General features: G+C 51.4%; 1 protein-coding gene and 1 pseudogene across 2 annotated transcripts in view; one reads left to right on the top strand and one right to left on the bottom strand.

The window, feature by feature from the left end:
* The first annotated feature begins 495 nt into the window (after positions 1-495).
* The window catches only part of GSN (gelsolin), a 54,368-nt gene continuing 36,869 nt past the window's right edge, over positions 496-17,994 (top strand). Inside the window, exons 1-2 of one of the 2 annotated variants that reach the window (XM_032306955.1) lie at positions 496-610; positions 11,583-11,671. The gene's annotated coding sequence lies outside the window, so the exon portion shown is untranslated. Of the gene's footprint in view, positions 611-11,582; positions 11,672-15,658; positions 15,683-17,994 lie in introns of those variants that run through there. The other variant, XM_032306953.1, reaches the window with a different exon arrangement.
* On the bottom strand, positions 11,657-12,163 carry LOC116570913 (annotated as a pseudogene).

Below are 17,994 nucleotides of genomic sequence, written 5' to 3'. Positions count from 1 at the left end.
AAACTTTCTCTTTCATTTGGTCCAGTGGGTCTAGCTGCCGCCTGCACACCTCCCCTGCTTTTGCGGGTAGCCCCTTTCGCGCTCCCCTGAGGGGGGCTTTGCCTCCTGAAGTCCTAACTCACTGAAGCTGAAATCTGCCTCGGTGGATCCCAGCTGAGCGTGGCACGCTGCCCACCCCAACTGAGCTCTTTGGCCCCAGCTCAGCCCAGCCAGCCCGGGAGCTCCCGGGGTCTCTCCCCCACCCCACCCCCCCACCCTCCTGCAGATCTTCTCTCCTTGCTCCGAGACTCGGTTTATTCCTAGAAGGGCCGGGTGCCTTCTTTGCGGGGAGGTAGCGAGGCGTCTGGTAAAGAGACACAGGGTGCCCTCGACGAATGCCAGCCCGGAGACGAGTCGTCGTCCTCCCAGCAGCCTGCGGGCAGGGGCCGCCGCTCCTCCCCACCCCCACCCCGCCCCCCTCGGCCCGGCCGGCCCGCCCCGCCCCGAGGGCGGCTCCCGCCCGCGCCCTGCCCACCGCGTCGGAGCGACCGCAGAGCCCCCGCCCCGCGGTCCGGAACCAGCTGAGCGCAGCTGGACCCAGCAGCCGCCGTCGCCAGCGCCTCAGCAGCAGGTAGGGGACGGGGGCGGCCGCAGCCCCGGACATCTTGGGGATCCCGGGCATCTGGGTCCTTCTTCTCCCTGCCCCGCGGTGAGAGCCAGCCCGCGTCTGGAGCTCGTCCCTGCAGCTGGGCATCGCTGGAGAGGGGCTTCCTCCCTCACCTTGCTGGTCTTCCGGGGGACCAGAAGGGTTGGATTGGGGGTCTAGGGCAGGGGAGGAAGGGGGTCGGGCCTCCACCTACAGGCCCCGCTATGTTGCTAGCACCTGAGCTAGCCTTGACCCCGCCCCCGCCGGTGAGGGAACTGGGCTCGGGGTCACCCCCGCGCTCGGTGTACCCCACCCGGGCTTGCAGGTAGCTGCGTGTCCGCGGGTTGGGCGGTGGCTCCGTCGGGGAGTCTGCTCAGCGGATCCTTGACTCCAAGGTAATAATGCCTTTGCCTGCTCTGCCGGGCGATGAGGAGCCCTCCACCTCCTTCCTCTTTTGGGGCCCAGAACTGTTAGAAACTTCTTCCTTGTACTCGTCTGAAATCTGCTTGCATTTGTTCCGTGAAGGTGCCTTCTCCTCCTCGGCCCTGCAGAGTACGTGCCTTTCTCTGACTCACACGGAAACTTCTCTCCGAGTTGACGACAGTGATTGGATTCTCCTTTTCTCCCTTGGGCGCCTGTCTCTTCTGGGGACTAATCACCGCCCCCCCCCGAATCTGGTCACAGCAGTGTCCCCCTGGTCCAGTGCAGGCCGGCTGCTCTGGGCGGTGGCCAGGGGCAAGCCCAAGTTTTTGGAAGATGGGGGAGCCTTCGGGAGGACAGGGGACATTGGCTTCTATTGTAGCCCTTCATCTGACCAGACATACACTCACCCTTTATCCCGCCCTTAAGCAGAGCGGAGAGGGTATCTTTAAAACACCCAGAACTCTGAAGAGCCAAAGGCATTTAGGGCTGTCCTGGGGGTAACTCGGGCTTCGTGGAAGTCTCGGCCTCGGGGGAGGAGCCTCTGCTTTACCTCCGCTCCTAGACACTTTCCGAGGACTTAATCCTGTATGGCCTGTTCTCCCAGGACCACATTTCTTACCCACGCACTGGGACCGCTGGCTGCACCGCATTTTACAGTGACCATTCCGCAGCTCGGAGAACGGCAGGGCCTGGAGAGCTTGTGACGGGCTCAGTCACACAGTGACGAAGGGGCAGGGCTGGGACCCAGTTCCAGTTTGCCTTTGGCAGAGTCCTTCTAGCTGGTGGGGCTTTTTGTTCTTTCTTGAGTGTTCCATTCATTAAGACATCTGCGCCCCTCCCCTCCCACACATTTGGGGGGTGCTGGTTGGTGTTTCTTGGGGATGTGAAGGGGAAGGGGCTTAGAGCAGAGGAGGAAGGATTGGATGGGAGGTCAGGCAGCATCCAGCTCCTTTGAAATTCCATTTTCCTTTCTGAGGCCTTGCTATTTATAAATGCCAGGGAAATTGTAAACAGCCGGGGAGCTTGGGTTGGCACCCGGGGGGAGTTACACAGCAGCAAGCAAGGTTTCCGTGTGAATCAGGAAAGGAAACTTTACTCCAGAAATTTCCATAATTTTTTTTATTTTTTTTATTTTTATTACAGGCTAACATGAACATAGGAAAGCAGGCAGCTGGGGGTGGGTGGGGAGGCTGTAGGGTTTGCTTCTCAGGGCATTTCCTTCCTTCTCTCCTTCCTTGGTTCAACACTTGCCTGGGCCTCTGTTCTGTGCCTTGCTCTGTGAGGGCCCAAAAGCCTCAAGGAGGACAAAGCCCTCTATCCTCAAGATACTTCCCATCCATAGTGATCGACACAATCATTCAATACAGAGTTATATCAACCCATAAAGGGGTGACTATGTCTGGGCCACCCCAACCACAGAAATAAGTAGGAAGTTCTCAGAAGGTAAGGGGGTTGAGGGAAAAGACATTCTGAGAAACAGGAACAGTTTATGCAAAGGTACTGTGGTTTCTTGAGCAGTCCATGGCTAGAATGGCCATGAGGGAAGGGTGCAGCTGTAGAAATTGAGACTAAATAAAGATTGTAAACCAAGGGTTTGGACTTTATCCTGAAGGCAATGAGAAGCAGAGAAAGGTTTTGAGCGGAACAAGGATAAAAACTCTCACTAATCTGGTGGCTGATATAGGGAATGCATCGGAGCGGGCAAGCTAGAGGCAGGGGCATCCGGAGGAGGGTGTTGCATGATCCAAGTGAAAGAGAGTGCAGGTCTGAACCAGAGCAGTGGCCACCCGCGTGGATCAGAGTTGCAGATTCTGGAAGCCCAGCCAAAGGTCTCAGAACCTGCCATAAATTTCGCTGAAAAGCAAACAATAGGCTCATAGCTGCTGGATAAGGCTGCTAAATTATTTTGAGTTTTTGCAGTGTTAGTTGTTTTTTCTTTTTTCTTATTTTTGAAGTGAGAAAAAATATTGTTAAAGTTCAAACACAAAGAAGAGTGTTGTGTAAACGTCATGCCTCCAGACCTTCTTCTTTCTCCAGAGGTAGCCATTGTTCGTAGCCGTGTGTGCACTTCAGCAATCCGGGATGGGCGAGAGCTGTTGATTGGATGTGTTGTGCTTCTTAGCCATCTAGTGCCATCGGTCACTTTCCTGCTACTGCTGTGGGTGATTTGGGTCTTTCTTGAGAAGTGGCCAGGCAGGGGCTCCTGGGTGGCTCAGTCAGTTAAACGTCCAACTCTTGATCTCAGCCTAGGTTTTGATTTCAGCTCGGGTCCTAATCTCAGGGTTATGAGTTCAAGACCCATGTTGGACTCTTTAAAAAAAAAAAAATAATAAGTTGCCAGGTAGGTTATTGCAATGATCTCTCTACATGATCTTTAGTCTTTTGCTGAGGCTTTGGTCTCTGGTTTTCTTCAAGCAAACTTTACAGTCTGTGTTTACAGCCTCTGAGTGTGTGTATTTACTTAGGAGAAACCACAGGCCTTAGAGGAATTAGAAGCACTGATTTGGGAGTGATTTTGCAGCCTTAGTTCTTCTAAGTGACCTTTGGCAAGTCCTGGCTTTCTGGGCCTCTGTTTCCTCATCTGTAAAATGGGGGTGATGTTGGCTGGCATGATTATAACAAAAAGCTACCTTTTAGTATTCCAATCATGGGGACATTGATTATTCCCTTGATTTCTCACAAGTGTTCTTCTGAGATAGGCATTACTATTTCCCCTTTTGCAGATGAGGGACCTGAGTCTAAATAACGTGCCTCCGGTTTTGTCGTTATAAGATGATGGCTCCCGCTTTCTGGAGTTTTGATTACAGAGCCTGGCTCTTCATCCCTGAATTTTACCCTGAAGTTTCCTTGTAGTCCTGGCATACTGAGACTGCTGGGGTGTTCATGGTGGCTGTGTGCATAGCTTGCAGAGCTCAGCCCTGCATCAGAGAGATCCGAAGGGCCTCCCAGCAGGACTGTTGGGAAACTCATCCTTTTCTCTGCTATCAACAGGACACCAGAGAATAGGTCCGTCTGTCTCCCCTCTGTTTCAAGGCTGAGAAAACACAAGATCCCTCGCCCTAGGTCACTCCGTGAGTTGGGGTCCCAGCCAGGACCATCTCCCTGCCCTTTGGCAGAAACAAGGAAAAGCAGGTCCCAGGAGGTATGCATTTTTCAGGAGGGGAAAGGGAGAGAGCAGTTTTTAGGCAGCCCGGGTATGTTAAATACAACTCTCTCCTCCCTTTCAACTGAGTGAGCGTGTGTCATATTTCAGCCTGATGTGGTTTGTGAGTTTGTAGACCACAGGCATGCTGGGTTCCTGCTGTCGTCCCTGCCCCCCTCCCACCCCACACTCCCCTACCATATGCTTGCTCTCCCCTGCCCTGCCCTGGGACCACATCAGCAATTTGAGGGCAGAAAAGAGAAAATCAGTAGGCGGGGTGGGCAAGGCTGGGGAGCGGAAGGCCTGGACTTAGGTCCTGGTTTTGCCACTGACAAAGTACTGGGTGACTTGTCCTAATGCATGTCTTTCTCTGGGCCCCAGGGTCCACCCTGCACTAGAGGGTGGGCAGGATAATATCAGGCTTTGCTGGCTCTGATGGTCTCTGAGTCAGAGGGCTTTGTGCTCAACACATGAATGTGGACCTCAAAGTGAGCCCATAGCAGTCGTTAGGTTTAACCTCCACCAGCACCAGCTGGAGATGCAGCTATTGTTCATGACTTTGGTCTCTGTGGCCTCAATTGTTAGCTCCACAGTGCAGAAAAGGAAGTTGAAGCCTGAGAGTCATTTATGGGTCTTATTCCCCGCTTACAAGCAGTAAGAATCATGGCCACTGTAGGAAGCAAGCTTGCTGTGTGTGTTCACTGTCTTGTTTAGTCTTTTCCCAGCCCTGTGAGGGAAGAGATACTGACTCCATTTCACAGACAAGGAAACTGAGGCTCAGCCTAGAGAGACATAGTGATTTACCTTCTTTTCTTTGACCTCACAATAGCCCTGAGGTTGTCGTGATGGGTTCTAAGCTGTCGATGAGGAAGGTCAAGTCGAGGTGGGAGCTCCTAGGGGCCTCGAGGCCATTTAGGTTCCTTCCTGGCTCCCTATCCTAGGCCCTAATGGGGCCTTGCTTGTTCTGCCTCAGAAGGAACCTCTTGTTCCTCTTGCATTCAGTGCTTAGACTAAGGGATAATAGGATCCCTGAAACCTGCTCTTTCCCAGGGGGGTCCAGAAATGGTTTCAGTCATAGGGTCTCAGGGAACTCAGTGAAGGAGCCACACCAATGGGAGTGGATTCATTTATCTTGCTACACTGATTAAACAAATAGCATTATTATGTTCCAGCCTCAAGGAGGATATCATCTGGGTCTGGCTTATTTGCCAAGCAAAGGCTAGACGGTATATGTGAGCCTTCAGGGTGAGGCCTGGCTCTTAATCTCCTTTCTGTAAGTGAGATGGTGAGCCTGGGCCCTCACACAATACATACTAGTTGATTTTGGGGGAGTGGCTAAGTGGGATGGGTGACATGCTCATGAGAAATGGGGTGCTTTTTCCTCCTTTCCTCCAAGGGCTTTCCCCCTCCCCCTTCCTTTTCTAAGTATAACGAATGCTTAAGATAAGGAAATTTAGCAAATAAAAAAATAAGAGCTGTCCATAATTCTGCCAATGTGAGATAATCCCTGCTAACATTTGGAGGCATTTCCTTCCTGACATTTGCAGCACATTTTTTTTTTTTACCCCTATATAATTGTGGTCATATCACTTTTATAATTTTTCTATTCTGACTTTTTTTCCAGCATGAGGACATAAATATTTTCTCATGTTATTAAGGACTGTACATTTAACTTTTAGAAGAGTTTGAGAAGTATTCTCTACCTAAGTAGATAAATACATGTCTATTTCTATTTAAAATCTTTCATTCTTATAGTCCAGGGGATTAAAGAAATGAAATAATGCATTTTAGTTGTGGAAAAGAAAAGAAATTTTATTTTTTATTATTAAAATGATATGTGCCAACCTGCTTTTTCATCCCTCTGTTGTATCTAAGTGGGAATATACCATGGTTCACTTTCATCTGTTAGCAGGCATTTAGGCAGCTTATAAATAATGCTGTGATGAACATCCTCATGTATAAATTAGTCTTCTTTCATTATTTCCTAAAAGAGAGCCCAAGAAATGGAGTTACTGGGTCAAAATGATGCATTTTACAGCTTTTGCAGCATTTTGTCAAATTGCAGCCTAGAAGGCCACAGCAACTCTTACTCCCACCAGCCTTTCATGAGGGCAGCAGCCTTCTTGATGCAGCACCAAAGGCTGATTATCAAAGTTCTAGCTGTTTTACTAGAAGGCACAGGGACCATTTCCCCAGAACATTGTACTTCAGTCTTTTATTTAGGAAATACATCTGCACAGTACGGCGTCGATAAGGATAACAATTATAGTTCCAGACTGAGGAAGCAGAGAGAAGCCTGTTCTCATTTCCAGTTTCTGCCTGGGACTTGCTATATGACCTTGAACTTGAGTCAGGTCACTGCTCTGCCTCCACGCTTACGATGGTCGGGCTTGACTTGGTGTTATCAGCCCTGGGACCTCGGTGGGACTGTGGTGACCATCAGCAGAAGGCTCTGCTCCTCACTGCCTTTTTGCCTGGAAATGGTTTCTAGATTACAGGTAGACCTTGGGAATTCCCCGGCCCCACCCTTTACTTCACGTTCAGGGAGACTCGGGCCCAGAGACAACAATTGTTGTAAAACACATAGCGAGTCCCCGGTTGCTAGTCCACCACTGGTGAGATTTCAAAAGTTCTCATCTAAACCCAAATGAGAGTTCATTTATTAAACCCAAGGCCTGGGAAGATGAAGCAACTTGATCGTGGTCAGGCCTCTTGTTTTCCTTGGCAGCATGGTTTGGGAAAGCCATTTCCCCCTCTGACTTGCCCCTCTCCCCCACTGCCACTGTGAAATGGGGGCGTGGCACCTTCTTTGGTTCTCCTCCTCCTACTTTTCTGCCAGCCAAAGGTTTAATTTAAAGATCCAATTGCAGGCTATGGTCCAAAACGGGGTGCTTTTTGAGTCCCTAGTGCAGATGATAGATCAGAGACTTAACACTATGACATAAAGAAAGATGTCTTTAAACCCTTTCTTGCAGTTGGACGTGCAAGATATTCTGGCAGATCTCAAACTTACTGTGAACACAGATCACCAGGGCATTTTGTGAAAGTTCAGGTTCTGGTTAACTAGGTCTGGAATGGGGCCTGAGGCTCTGCATTTCTGATGAGGTCCCAGGTAAAGCAGAAGTTGCTGGGTCAGGGACCACACTTTGCACAGTAAGATTCTAAATCCCTTGTGAGGGGGGCGCCTGGGTGGCTCAGTGGGTTAAGCCAGCTCGGGTCATGATCTCAGGGTCCTGGGATGGAGCCTCTCATTGGGCTCTCTGCTCGGCAGGGAGCCTGTTTCTCCCCTCCGTCTCTGCCTGCCTCTGATCTTTGTCTGTCAAATAAATAGATAAAATCTTAAAAAAAAAAAAAAATTAAAAATAAATAAATAAATAAATCCCTTGTGAAGGGCCCAGACCAGAGCCTATATCTTTTAATGTCTCATGGCAGAGGTTCTTTCCACCCATCGAATTTGCCTCTCGCTTTTGTTCTCTGTGCAGAGTCAAACTGTTTAGTCCACAGCTGAGTTTCTAGAATCTGAACAGCCCTTGAAATATTTTGCTGCCTAATTGCAGAGCGAGGTAGAGCCCTTCTTGAGGAGAGAGCAACTCAGCAGGAAGCCATCTGAAGCAGGAGAAACACTTGCATTCATCTTAACTATTTCCATCAGAAGTTTTTATACTTAAGATTATAGACATTCTTTTCTCGAGTCTGTAGGCTGCAAACTACAGTTCTGGGGAGGCTATATTGTATCACAGCCTGTGATTGTATGCCTCTGAGCTAAGAGTCATTTTTACATTGTTTTACAATTTGTAAAAAAAAACACAAGAAACCCCAACAAGAAAACTCCCCAAAACCCCAAACCTAAAACCAAACAAGGAAGGCTATGCAACAGACACGGTATGGGGCCTGCAAAACCTAACATATTTACTAACTGGTCCTTTACAGTAAAAGTTTGCTAACCCCGATCTAGAGTAACCAAAGCTTTGTGTGCTTCTTTATGCAAGAGACCTAGCCTTAATGCCTAAAATTTAGCGAGACCAAGAAGTCGGGAAGGCAGCCTGCCTTGGTGGGAACTGGGCAGACATCTTAGCTGTGTGACTCTGAGCACATTACTTCACCTCTCTGAGCTTGTATCCTCCCTTCACAAAATAGGAACCATGCTATCTGCCTGGCAGAGTATCATGAGTATGAGACAGGCTGTCTGTAAAGAGTTCAATCCTGGTAGTGATCAGAAAAGCAGTGTTGTTGTTGGGGTGGCCATTTGAACCCTTCTGGGATTGCTAGGCTGATACCGTGTTTCTCCCACCAAATCTGAAAGTCCTGCCATGATGCAGCGAGCAGTCTTTTAGGAGAGAAACACTTCTGGCTTCAGCCTCCCCCCCCCCACCCCTACCCCTACCCCTACCCCCAGGGCAGAAAGCTCCTCTTCAGCCACCTAGACATATGGGGTTCCTGGTGACTTGCACAATACCACCAACAGGGAGTGCTCTACCCAAAGGCCAGCCTCTACACTGGTGGACAGCGCTAACAGACTGTGCCTTCTCCCCTTCTCTAAGATATAATTCAGTAAACAGGCGCCCCGAGGGCCCCAGACTAGGATGGTGAGTGCTGGAAGGAAACATCTCTCTTGAAGGCTCCCTCTGGAGCATGTGGGCGGTGGACTAGAGTCAGTGGTTTGTGGACCTTGTTTTTAAGTTGCTGCAGCCTTAAGGTCCAGAATGGAAAACAGAGCAACTTGGAGTTAGCGGGAGTTAATGAAGAACGCAGCTGAATTTGCATCTCCCGGCCTCCTCCCTTCCAGAGCTGGGGGAAGAGTGTAATGCTCTTTTTGCCCATAGGTGGCAGCACCTGCACTTTTAGCTGTCTGAATGTGCACACGTGCATGAATATGTTTACTCGTGTGCACACGTGTATATGCATGTGTGCATACATGTGATTTACTAGCTTCTTCCTTTGGTGACTCTTGAGCTGTGGTGGCCCCAGCCCTAAGCTAGGCGCAGATGGGAGCAGATCTTAGTCTAATGGGGGAAGCTAACTGGGAATCAAACTGTAATCCAGTGTGAGAGGGAAGACTAGAGGCCTGTGGGGGCTCAGAGGAGCTCACCCTATGTGGGAGGGGAGGCTAGAGCAAGCTTCCTGGAGGAAACTGGGCTTGATCATGAGTGGAAGGAGAAATGAAGAATAGGGTTGGAAGAGAGTTCTAGAACAGACAAGACTCTGTGTGTAGATTACATGCAGACTCAGGGGGCAGAGTGCAGCTTTGTAGGGCTGGGGCTTGGAGGGGTGTGGGCAGAAGACAAGAACTGAAGAGGCTGAAGCTCATGGGACCGGCAGCGGCAGATTGTGAAGGACATTGACAAGTTCCCTGAGGACCTTGGACTTTATCTTTGGGGCTCTGCCATGGGAATCATGGTAGTCTGAGCAGAGGAGTGATGTGGTCGGGGCTCGCACCGTAGGAGAGAGGGGGGGTGGGGGAGACCAATTAGGAACCAAGCCCAGATGATGGGTGGTGGTACCTGGACCTGGATGTTGGCAGTGGGGTGGGGACAAGAGGATGCACTTGAGTAGAACCAGCAGGGCCAGAGGAGGTGGTGTTAAAGGCATGAGTGACAGAGTAGGGGAGGTGGAGGAGGGTGGTGCCCTGGTGTCTGATCTGGCCGGGGCTGTGTTTGGTGGTTGATCCTGCTGTTGCTGAGATGGGGAACACGAGGGGAGGAGCACATTACATTCGGGAAGAAATGTAGCACCCCCAGTGAGGATGAGGGTGTGGTTTGGAGGTGTGTACAGGAGAAGCAGGCTGGATTTCAATGGCTTGTCCTCACACAGTTAACAGAAACTGAGAGGTCATTAGTCACTTGCAGGAACACAATACAACCCAACTCTGCTTTGATCTACCCCGTGGAACCAGGAAATTCCAGGCAGAACTCTCGGAGGAAGGCCCACGGAGGTGGCGTGGACACCAGCCTCTTTTTCAGATCCCCTGCTTTGCTGTGTATGCCACTCACAATGCAGAAATGCACTGGGAATGCCTGGGCCGTTGGCTGTCAGCTGAGAACAGGGCTCATTGGTATATTAATCCCCGCAGCCTATAGGGCCACACTGCATTTGGGATCTTGGACTCTCTTCTTGGCTTAGAGAAGCTGGTCTGGGCAGAGAATTTTCCAGTGTAGGTAGGAGCCAGCTTGCTTAGCTGACCCTTGAATGTGGATGACTGGGGCTCTGGGGAGTGAGGAAGGGTGAACATCCAGTTTCTCCCTGAAAGGCAGGGGGCCAAAGGGCTGGGATGCACAATCCACTGTGGGGCCACTGTGGCTGGTCCTTCGTTCACTCATCTAGCATATAAATCCACTGGTCCTGCTGTTTGCCACCTCATGTGCCAGGACCAGATTTCAGAGGCAGAGCAAACTGGCAGAGCTCACAGCCTGATGAGAGAAAGACCTGCTGCCAGATAATAATAATAGGGTCTTACAATGGTAGGGCAATGCACAGGCATGTAAACAGCTTGGGTCCCCAAATTGCCCAAGTACAGAATGAGAAAAATACCATTTCTAGAAAAAAGGTTTAGGGGTTTAATTAACAATAGAGTAAACATATATGCTATTCAAAATCCCTGACATATCTTATCTCATTTAATCCTTATAATAACCTATGGAATAGGTTCTGACATAATCCTTCTTGTACAGAGAAGGAATCGGAGACTCAGGGTGAAGTAACCTGATCAAGTTATGCACTTAGTTAAATGAGGGGTCATTTTGTCTAACTTCAGAATCCAGAATCATACCTCTAAAGTGGACCATAAGCTAAATTCAGATGTTCGCTGGGGTTGCCTTACATACAAATGGGATTTTTGGTTGGATTAATAAAGGCATGATGTCTAGAATGATGGAGGTGAGCGTTTGCTTGCCCTGTCCTGGATAGAGTTCGCCTGAAAGTCAAATTTTGGGTCTTGTGCTGTCAGTAGGGACAAGATTCATTTGGAGCTGATCAGGGAAGGGGTTGAGGGAACCAGATACCTGGTCTCAGGAAAAGTTGGAAGGAAGAGGGTGCACAACTTGTAGAAGACTTGAGGGGCCCAAGATCACTGTCTTTCTCTCTAAGGAGCCATTAGAAACAGGATGACAGACCTATTCTGGGGGATCTGAGCAGATAGAGCTAGAACCAGTGGGTGTAAGGCGTAGGGAGAGAGATTTTAGCCCATCCTAAGGCCAGTTCTTTCAATCAGCTAAACTCTTCAACAGAAGGTCTTACAGCCTGGGCAAGAAGTGAGTGCCCTGTTGCTTGGAGTGTGCAAGTAGAGACCATGTGACTGTGGTGATGGCTGCTGGGGACGAGTGGAAGTATCACCTGGGGATTTGACCAAATGACCTTGAGCACCTGATGTTGAGATTCTTGGCCCTTTATTTACAGGTGGTGCAGATAACCGCCTTTCCTGTGCCTCTGCCGTGGTCCCAGCACCTCCACACGGAGCAGCCCTCTTCCCCTCACAGCCCTGCAAGGTAGGTGGAGCAGAGCAGATACCTCTGAGTCCTCCTAAACCCAGCTCTGGCTTCCCAGAGGCGTCTGGAGGAGACAGTGGAAGCAGCTGCTTGTCACCACCGTGGATTCAGAGGGCATCCCTGAGGCTTCTGTAGTAAAGCCCAGAGTCCGTTAATGCTCATTGCCTCATTTGTTCCTCACCCTCCCTTTCGAGGGAGACTGGGAGAGGGTGATCCTGTGGGGAAGAAGCAAGGGTGGGCTGGGTGCCAGGGCGCCTGGGCCCCTCTCCTCGCTGTGCTGTGCTCTCACTGTGTGGCTGTAGGGAAGTTGTTTTCCCTCTTAAGGACTTTGTTAGCTCTTCTGTAAGAGGGTGGATTCCTTGGAGGTCCAGGAATTCTCCCCAGAGGCTTTGGAGAGATGAGAAAAAGCTGGGCTGTGGCTGCCAAGTCTCCAGGCTTGTTGACCATTGGAGGAGTAGCCGAGCTGTGTGAGTCACAGGGCAGGTGGATGAGTCATACCCACCTGGGACAGCTGGCAGGTTGGGGCCCCCCTGACTATCAGACTCACAGGTGACCCGCTGTAGGAGGCTGACACACAGGGGGCAGGTGTGCGGCGTTCTGGGCTGGAAGCAGGGGACCCACTTCATGGCCCGGCTTAGGCCTCAGTTTCTTCGCCTATAAAATGGGTATATTGGTCTTCCACCCACCTAACAAGGTTGTCATGAGGACTGTATGAGCTCACAGATGCTCAAGAGCTTTGTGAGCTGCGAAGTGGGAAGGATTACTACCAGGGAAAAAACCAGCCTCCAATGCCCGGAGCAGAAGTGAATTTCTAACAGCAACTGTATGGAGAACCTGGAAAACACCCCTCCAGCCCATGACATCACCCTTGGGGGCCAAAAGGAGAAGGGGCTGAATGACTCTAGGGTTTACTCATCTGTTGTGGCCCAGCTGGCTTTGGGTGGTGACCCTCCTCGGAGCTGTTCCTCTTTCCCAGAGCTTAGAAGCAGGGGCCTTTTGATGGTCTCGGGAGCGGTTTGTCTACAAACCCAGGGATTCCTAGAAGGCTGGCTAGGTGTAGAGATGTGCTTGGCCCACTCCAGCTGTGCCCTAAGGGTAATGCTGTCCAGAAGGAAGGGATCTGGGGCCAGTCTTGGTTCTAATGCTCCTGCTTTGTGGCCAAAGCCCTGACAGTTCAGCCAGAGCTGAATTGCCTCAAAGTGATCTGTCACCAAAGAGTGTTACACTCTGCCGATGCTTTTGGCAGCAAGGACACAGGGACCTGTCTTCTGTCTTCCCCACTTCTGCAGACCCTGCCGGGGCCAGGCTGGCTCGGGCCCAGCTGAGTACCTGTTAATGAGAGCTTTGCTACCCCACCCCCTTCAACTGCTGTCCCCCTGCAGTGCATCCCATCTCATGCCCACCTCTGCTGAACTGGGGTTCAACGGGGGGCCCCAGGGACCTCCGACGTGTCAAAATCCGATGGCACGCCCTCAGGTCTCCTGTACCACCTGCTGGAGCATGAATACCTTCTCCTTCTGAAAGTGCTCGCTCCTTGTTGCTCTGGGAGGCTGCCCCCCAGCTGATCTCCCACTGCTCTGATTTTCTTAGGGCCCTGTCTTCCTGCCTCCGACATTCACCAGGATTCTCACCACCTTCTGGTCTTGCATTACTCCTATAGGTTCATTTGCTCCTTTGCTCATTCACTCAGTCGTGTGTGCGTCGCCAGATACCTGGGCCTGGAACCAGTGTTGGAGCATCAGCAAAGAGCAGGATTTTCCCAACCCTCATGGGCGTGCAGTGTTGCGACTTACAGCAGTCAGCCGTGACACACATAAAAGATCACCCGTTCCTCGGCTGAGCAGGAGATGACTAGGGTTCTAATAGCACGTGGAGTTGGGTGGGCGTGGTGGCATCTGGACCCGACACAGGACTGAGGCCTCCCTGAGAAAGCCCAGACCTGGAGAGGGGACGGCAGGTGGCTGTATGAGCAGGGAAGGGAGTCCCTAGGCAGAGGGAACAGCACGGACACGTGGTTGTGAGGTGGGACGTTGCGTGTGGTCGTGGAGGAACAGGAACAGAGGAGCGTGACCGCGGGAGGAACTGGAAGAGAGGAGTGTGACCATGACTGTGGAAGGCCCTAGAGACGGAGCAGTACCCCAGGCACGCAGACCCTTAGGGGCCTTAGTCCGAGTTCCGATTTTATCCTAAACCACTGGGGCACCGCTGGACGTTTGAAAGCAGGAGAGAGACCTGCGCAGATCACATTATTAGGGGGAGCCCTTGAAAGAGCTGGCGTAGGTCCCACTCTGTGATCTGCATCGAGGGTGTAATTTTTGGCTCTTCCACAGCGTGGTGTCCTAACACTGCCTCAGTAGAGGCTTTCTGGCTTGGTATTGGTCAGTCCTGGGAAATGTGCACTTTCCAGCATTCTCTCTCCTCTTTGTGTCTTTTCATTTACCTCGCAAACCTTTGCCGAACTCCTGCACTTCAGAGGGGAGGTGAGTTAGATCCCATCTCATTTGTGGGGGCTGAGGCCCAGAGTGCTCTGGGATGAGGACAGGGTCTCCAGGAGTCAGGGAAGGCTTTTCCTACTCTACGCCAAGCACTGGGCTGAGGGGGCACTGGGACACATGTCATGTGTCACATGTGCAAAGGAGTCACCTGTGCAAAGGCCACCTGGAGCCACTGTGCTTAGAGACTGATGAGCAGTGTGGCTAAAGCAGGAGTGTGGGGCTGAGGTGGGGAGTGGCTGGAGATGCTGGGTCTCAGTCCTCTAGGTGCCAGGGAGCCATGGACGGGCTTTGAGCTGAGGACTGATTTGCACAGTGGGAGCTGAGAACAGGTGGGAGGTGGAGAGGAGGGCACAGGGCAGGGTCAACATTGTAAACTGGTTGGAGAGAACGAGTGTCACTGGGTGAAACCTGGCCACTCCCACTCACCCACCCACCTGTGCACACACAGTAAAATACTCTTATCCCCTTTCTGTCCCCTGCCCTTGTTGGGTTATGTGCCCGTTGGTCGGCACTTCTGAGCCCCCTGCAGTTACATCTTGGACATTAGAGGCAACAGGTCTGAGCCTGAAACGTCACTCTGGCTCTGACTTGCTATTCTCATCCCTTAATCCCTTAGCCTCTGTTTACTCAGCTGTGAAAATGGGGGTGATCCAGGGCTGCTGCGGATAGCTGATGGGGAAATAAAGTCGTAAGCACAAGCCTGTTGTAGACTGATAGCTCAGTTATGTTTATTTCCCTGTTGGTTGGTAACAGCCCCATCCGTGTTATAACCTGCCCCCTGGGGAGTCCTCTATGGCCGCAAATCTGTATTGATCCCACTAGCACCTTTACTCTTATGGCTGAGGAATCTGGGGCTCAGAGAGAGACAGTGACTCATCTAAGGTCACCTAGCCCTTCAGTAGCAGGGCTCAGACCTGTTCATTTCTCCCTCTTGCAATTCTCACTTTTTAAATGCTGATAATTAAAAAAAAAAAAATCCCTAAGTCGATGGAGGAAGGGGTAATAATGGAATGGGCATTTTGGGCCTAGGAGCTCTCTCAGACACTTCCAGGGAGTATCCTGGCTAGACAGGCCCAGAGAAAATCATCCAAACACCTAGTTACATTTGGGGAAACTGAGGCCTATAGAGAGTAGTCGCTTGCTCAGGGTCCCCAGAGAGTAGGAAGCAGAGAGGGCTTACAGGGGCCATCTCCAAACATCAGCAGTAGTTGGGTGGGCTTTTCTCCCCAGCCAACTGCCTCATGTTTGAGAAAGTGAATTAGAGCGTGAAACAATAGTTTCCTGAGGACATTTTGGTTTTTAATGGGTCAGTGTGTCAAGGACCATTTCCGGAACCGTGTGTGCCCATGTGAGGGCTGCGGAGCTGAGCCTGGCATAGCTATTTTGGACTAAGCCACAGGGTTCTATTTATAGGCCTGTGTGATTAGGTTGACTTGGGAAGGAGAGGCCCGCCTGCTCTCTGCCCAGCCCAGCTATGGCCGAGGAAGAGGCCCTGGGGGGCGAGTCTGACCTGTGGGTGAGTAGCAGGGGATCTGAGGTGGTCCCTGAAGCCTGCTCCAAGAAGGGGATCCAGGGGAAGTCCCAACTCCCGACCCGTAGAACTTCCACCAGCCAGGCCGGCTACAGAGCAGACATCAGCTGGCATCCTGTTCTCCCTACCGTCTGGGACTGGCCCGGACTCATGGCAGTCAGACCCCTTCCCCAGCCACACCTCTCCAGTGTCCTCATCGCTCTATGTGGGTCACGCCTTGGAGCCTCTGCCTTTGCTATTCCTTCCTCCTGACTTGCCGGTTCCCAGTTCCCCAGAGAAAAACCTCCCTTTGTTCTTGTACTTGTCCTGCTGTAAGGCTCTTTGGGTCCCGGATGCTACCTGCCCTGCGCTCCTGCTGCCCAGAGCCACTGGATGATTTCTCGAGTTCATGTGCGCTCCCTGCAGGGCCAGGAGCAAAGGCACGAGGAGGCAGGTATTTGTGGTGGGGAAGCCACAGTGGCCATCCGCCTTGTGTTTGATTAGCTATGAGCTGCGTGCTGATGCAGCAGTAGGTGTGTTTTCAAGGGGTGTGGGCATGAGAAGAAGACCTCCGACTTACACAGGCCTAGATGCAGACACCTCTCTGCACTTCCTAACTGTGCGACCTTGGATAAACCCCTCTGCACCTTAGTTTCCCTGCCTGTGAAACGGAATGATGCTAGCCGTGGGTTTGGGGAAAGTGTTATCAACAAGAGAAAGCTTATAAATACTTACCGTGTTGCGTGTCCACAATAAGCCTCTATGTGCAGTAGTAGGTGTTACTTACGGGTGGGGAAACGGAGGCTCAGGGCAGGGAAGCGCCGTCTCTAGGGCCCCATGCAAGTCAGTGGTCAATAGGCCCCAGGTCGTGGGGTCCTGGCCTCCACCTCCAGCTTATGTCCTTCTCCCCGCCCTCTTTTAGCCTCCTGGGCCTATTCTGTTCCCCAGATCAGGGGAGGCTTTGTTTGGGGATTGTTTTTCCTGAGAAATTTACTCTGTGGTGCCACAGTCTGACTCAGAGCCGTGAGTCACCAGGAGGCAGAGGGCCAGGGAAGAGGAGGGAAACGAGAGAAAGGACAAGAAGGGGCCCCCCCAGCTCCAGCCCCAGCTTTCCCACTGCTTGATCCACTAGGTCTGATAAGTCCCCAGTCCTGCCTGGCCTCTGTTTCCCCAAGTATGAAAGGAGATGCTGGGCTATGATGAGGGCTCCCATTCCAGGCTGAGCCTCAGAATCCCAGGTGCCCGGGCCCCACCCTAACCTATCGATTCAGAGGCTGGGCGTGGAGCCTGGGAATCCACGTTTCCTGGAGCTCCCCAGGTGACTGTGCTGCACACCTGGGCTGCAGAGGTGTTTGGGAACCTTGCAGTGCAAGGCTCTCCCTGGCTGGGCCTCGGAGCGGTTGCTAAGCCTTTGCTTGACCACCCTCCTAATTCAAGGAGAGTCCCTTTTCTTGCTGCATGCTTGGACAGAATGGTGCACGGGAAGTACATGGGCTTTAAAAAAAACAACAACAAAAAACACAGCTTTTTGGAAGTCCAATATACATCAGTTGTCAAAGTAAATTTACACGTAATTTGCATACACATAATTTACCTGTTTTAGTTAATTCAATGACTTTTAGTGAATTTTTCAGAGTTAAGCCACCATTATCACTATCCAGTTTGAGGATATTTTCATCGCCCCAAATCCTTGCTGAATGATGCCTCTGCCTGCTTGCTGGCAGTCCACACACACACACACACACACACACACACACACTGGGGTCCATCACTAATCTACTTTCTGTCCCTTTGGGTGCTTGGACCTGTGTGTGCCCCTCCCAGCTTCACTCCTTCTGGCTGTGTGACCTCAGGCAGATTATTGCCCCTCTCTGAGCCTTGGATTTCTCCTCCGTAGGAGAGGGGAAAATCATAGCCTTCTTGTACCTTATTGTTTGAATTTCCCTAATGTGGTAGAAGGTCTGATGCCTTGTATGAGCCAGGGATGTGGGAGCCCGGCGGGGAGCATACAGGAGGTAGTACAGATGCCTGGGTGTTCTTGTAACAGTGTTAGCAAACACTGTGTTGACTCTGTGCACTGTGCTGGGCTAAGCTGTTTAAATGCATGATCTCCTTCAATTCCCACAACAACTCTTACGCGGTGAGTGTTAATATCATTTCCATTTCACAGCCAAAGATACTGAGGCACCGAGAGCAGAGGCGACTGCTCTCAGGTCGCTCGGGTAATGGATGGAAGGGCTGGGAATCGGACTGAAATCACAGCACGGAGTGAGGGAGGCTGTTCGTGGGCCTGGCTCAAAGTTTGTGGCACACACTTT

The sequence above is a fragment of the Mustela erminea genome, chromosome 12 (genome assembly GCF_009829155.1).
Source record: "Mustela erminea isolate mMusErm1 chromosome 12, mMusErm1.Pri, whole genome shotgun sequence".
In the NCBI taxonomy this organism is placed as follows: domain Eukaryota; kingdom Metazoa; phylum Chordata; class Mammalia; order Carnivora; family Mustelidae; genus Mustela; species Mustela erminea.
Note: the sequence above shows the minus strand (reverse complement) of the source record. Positions and strands in the feature narration are given on the sequence as shown.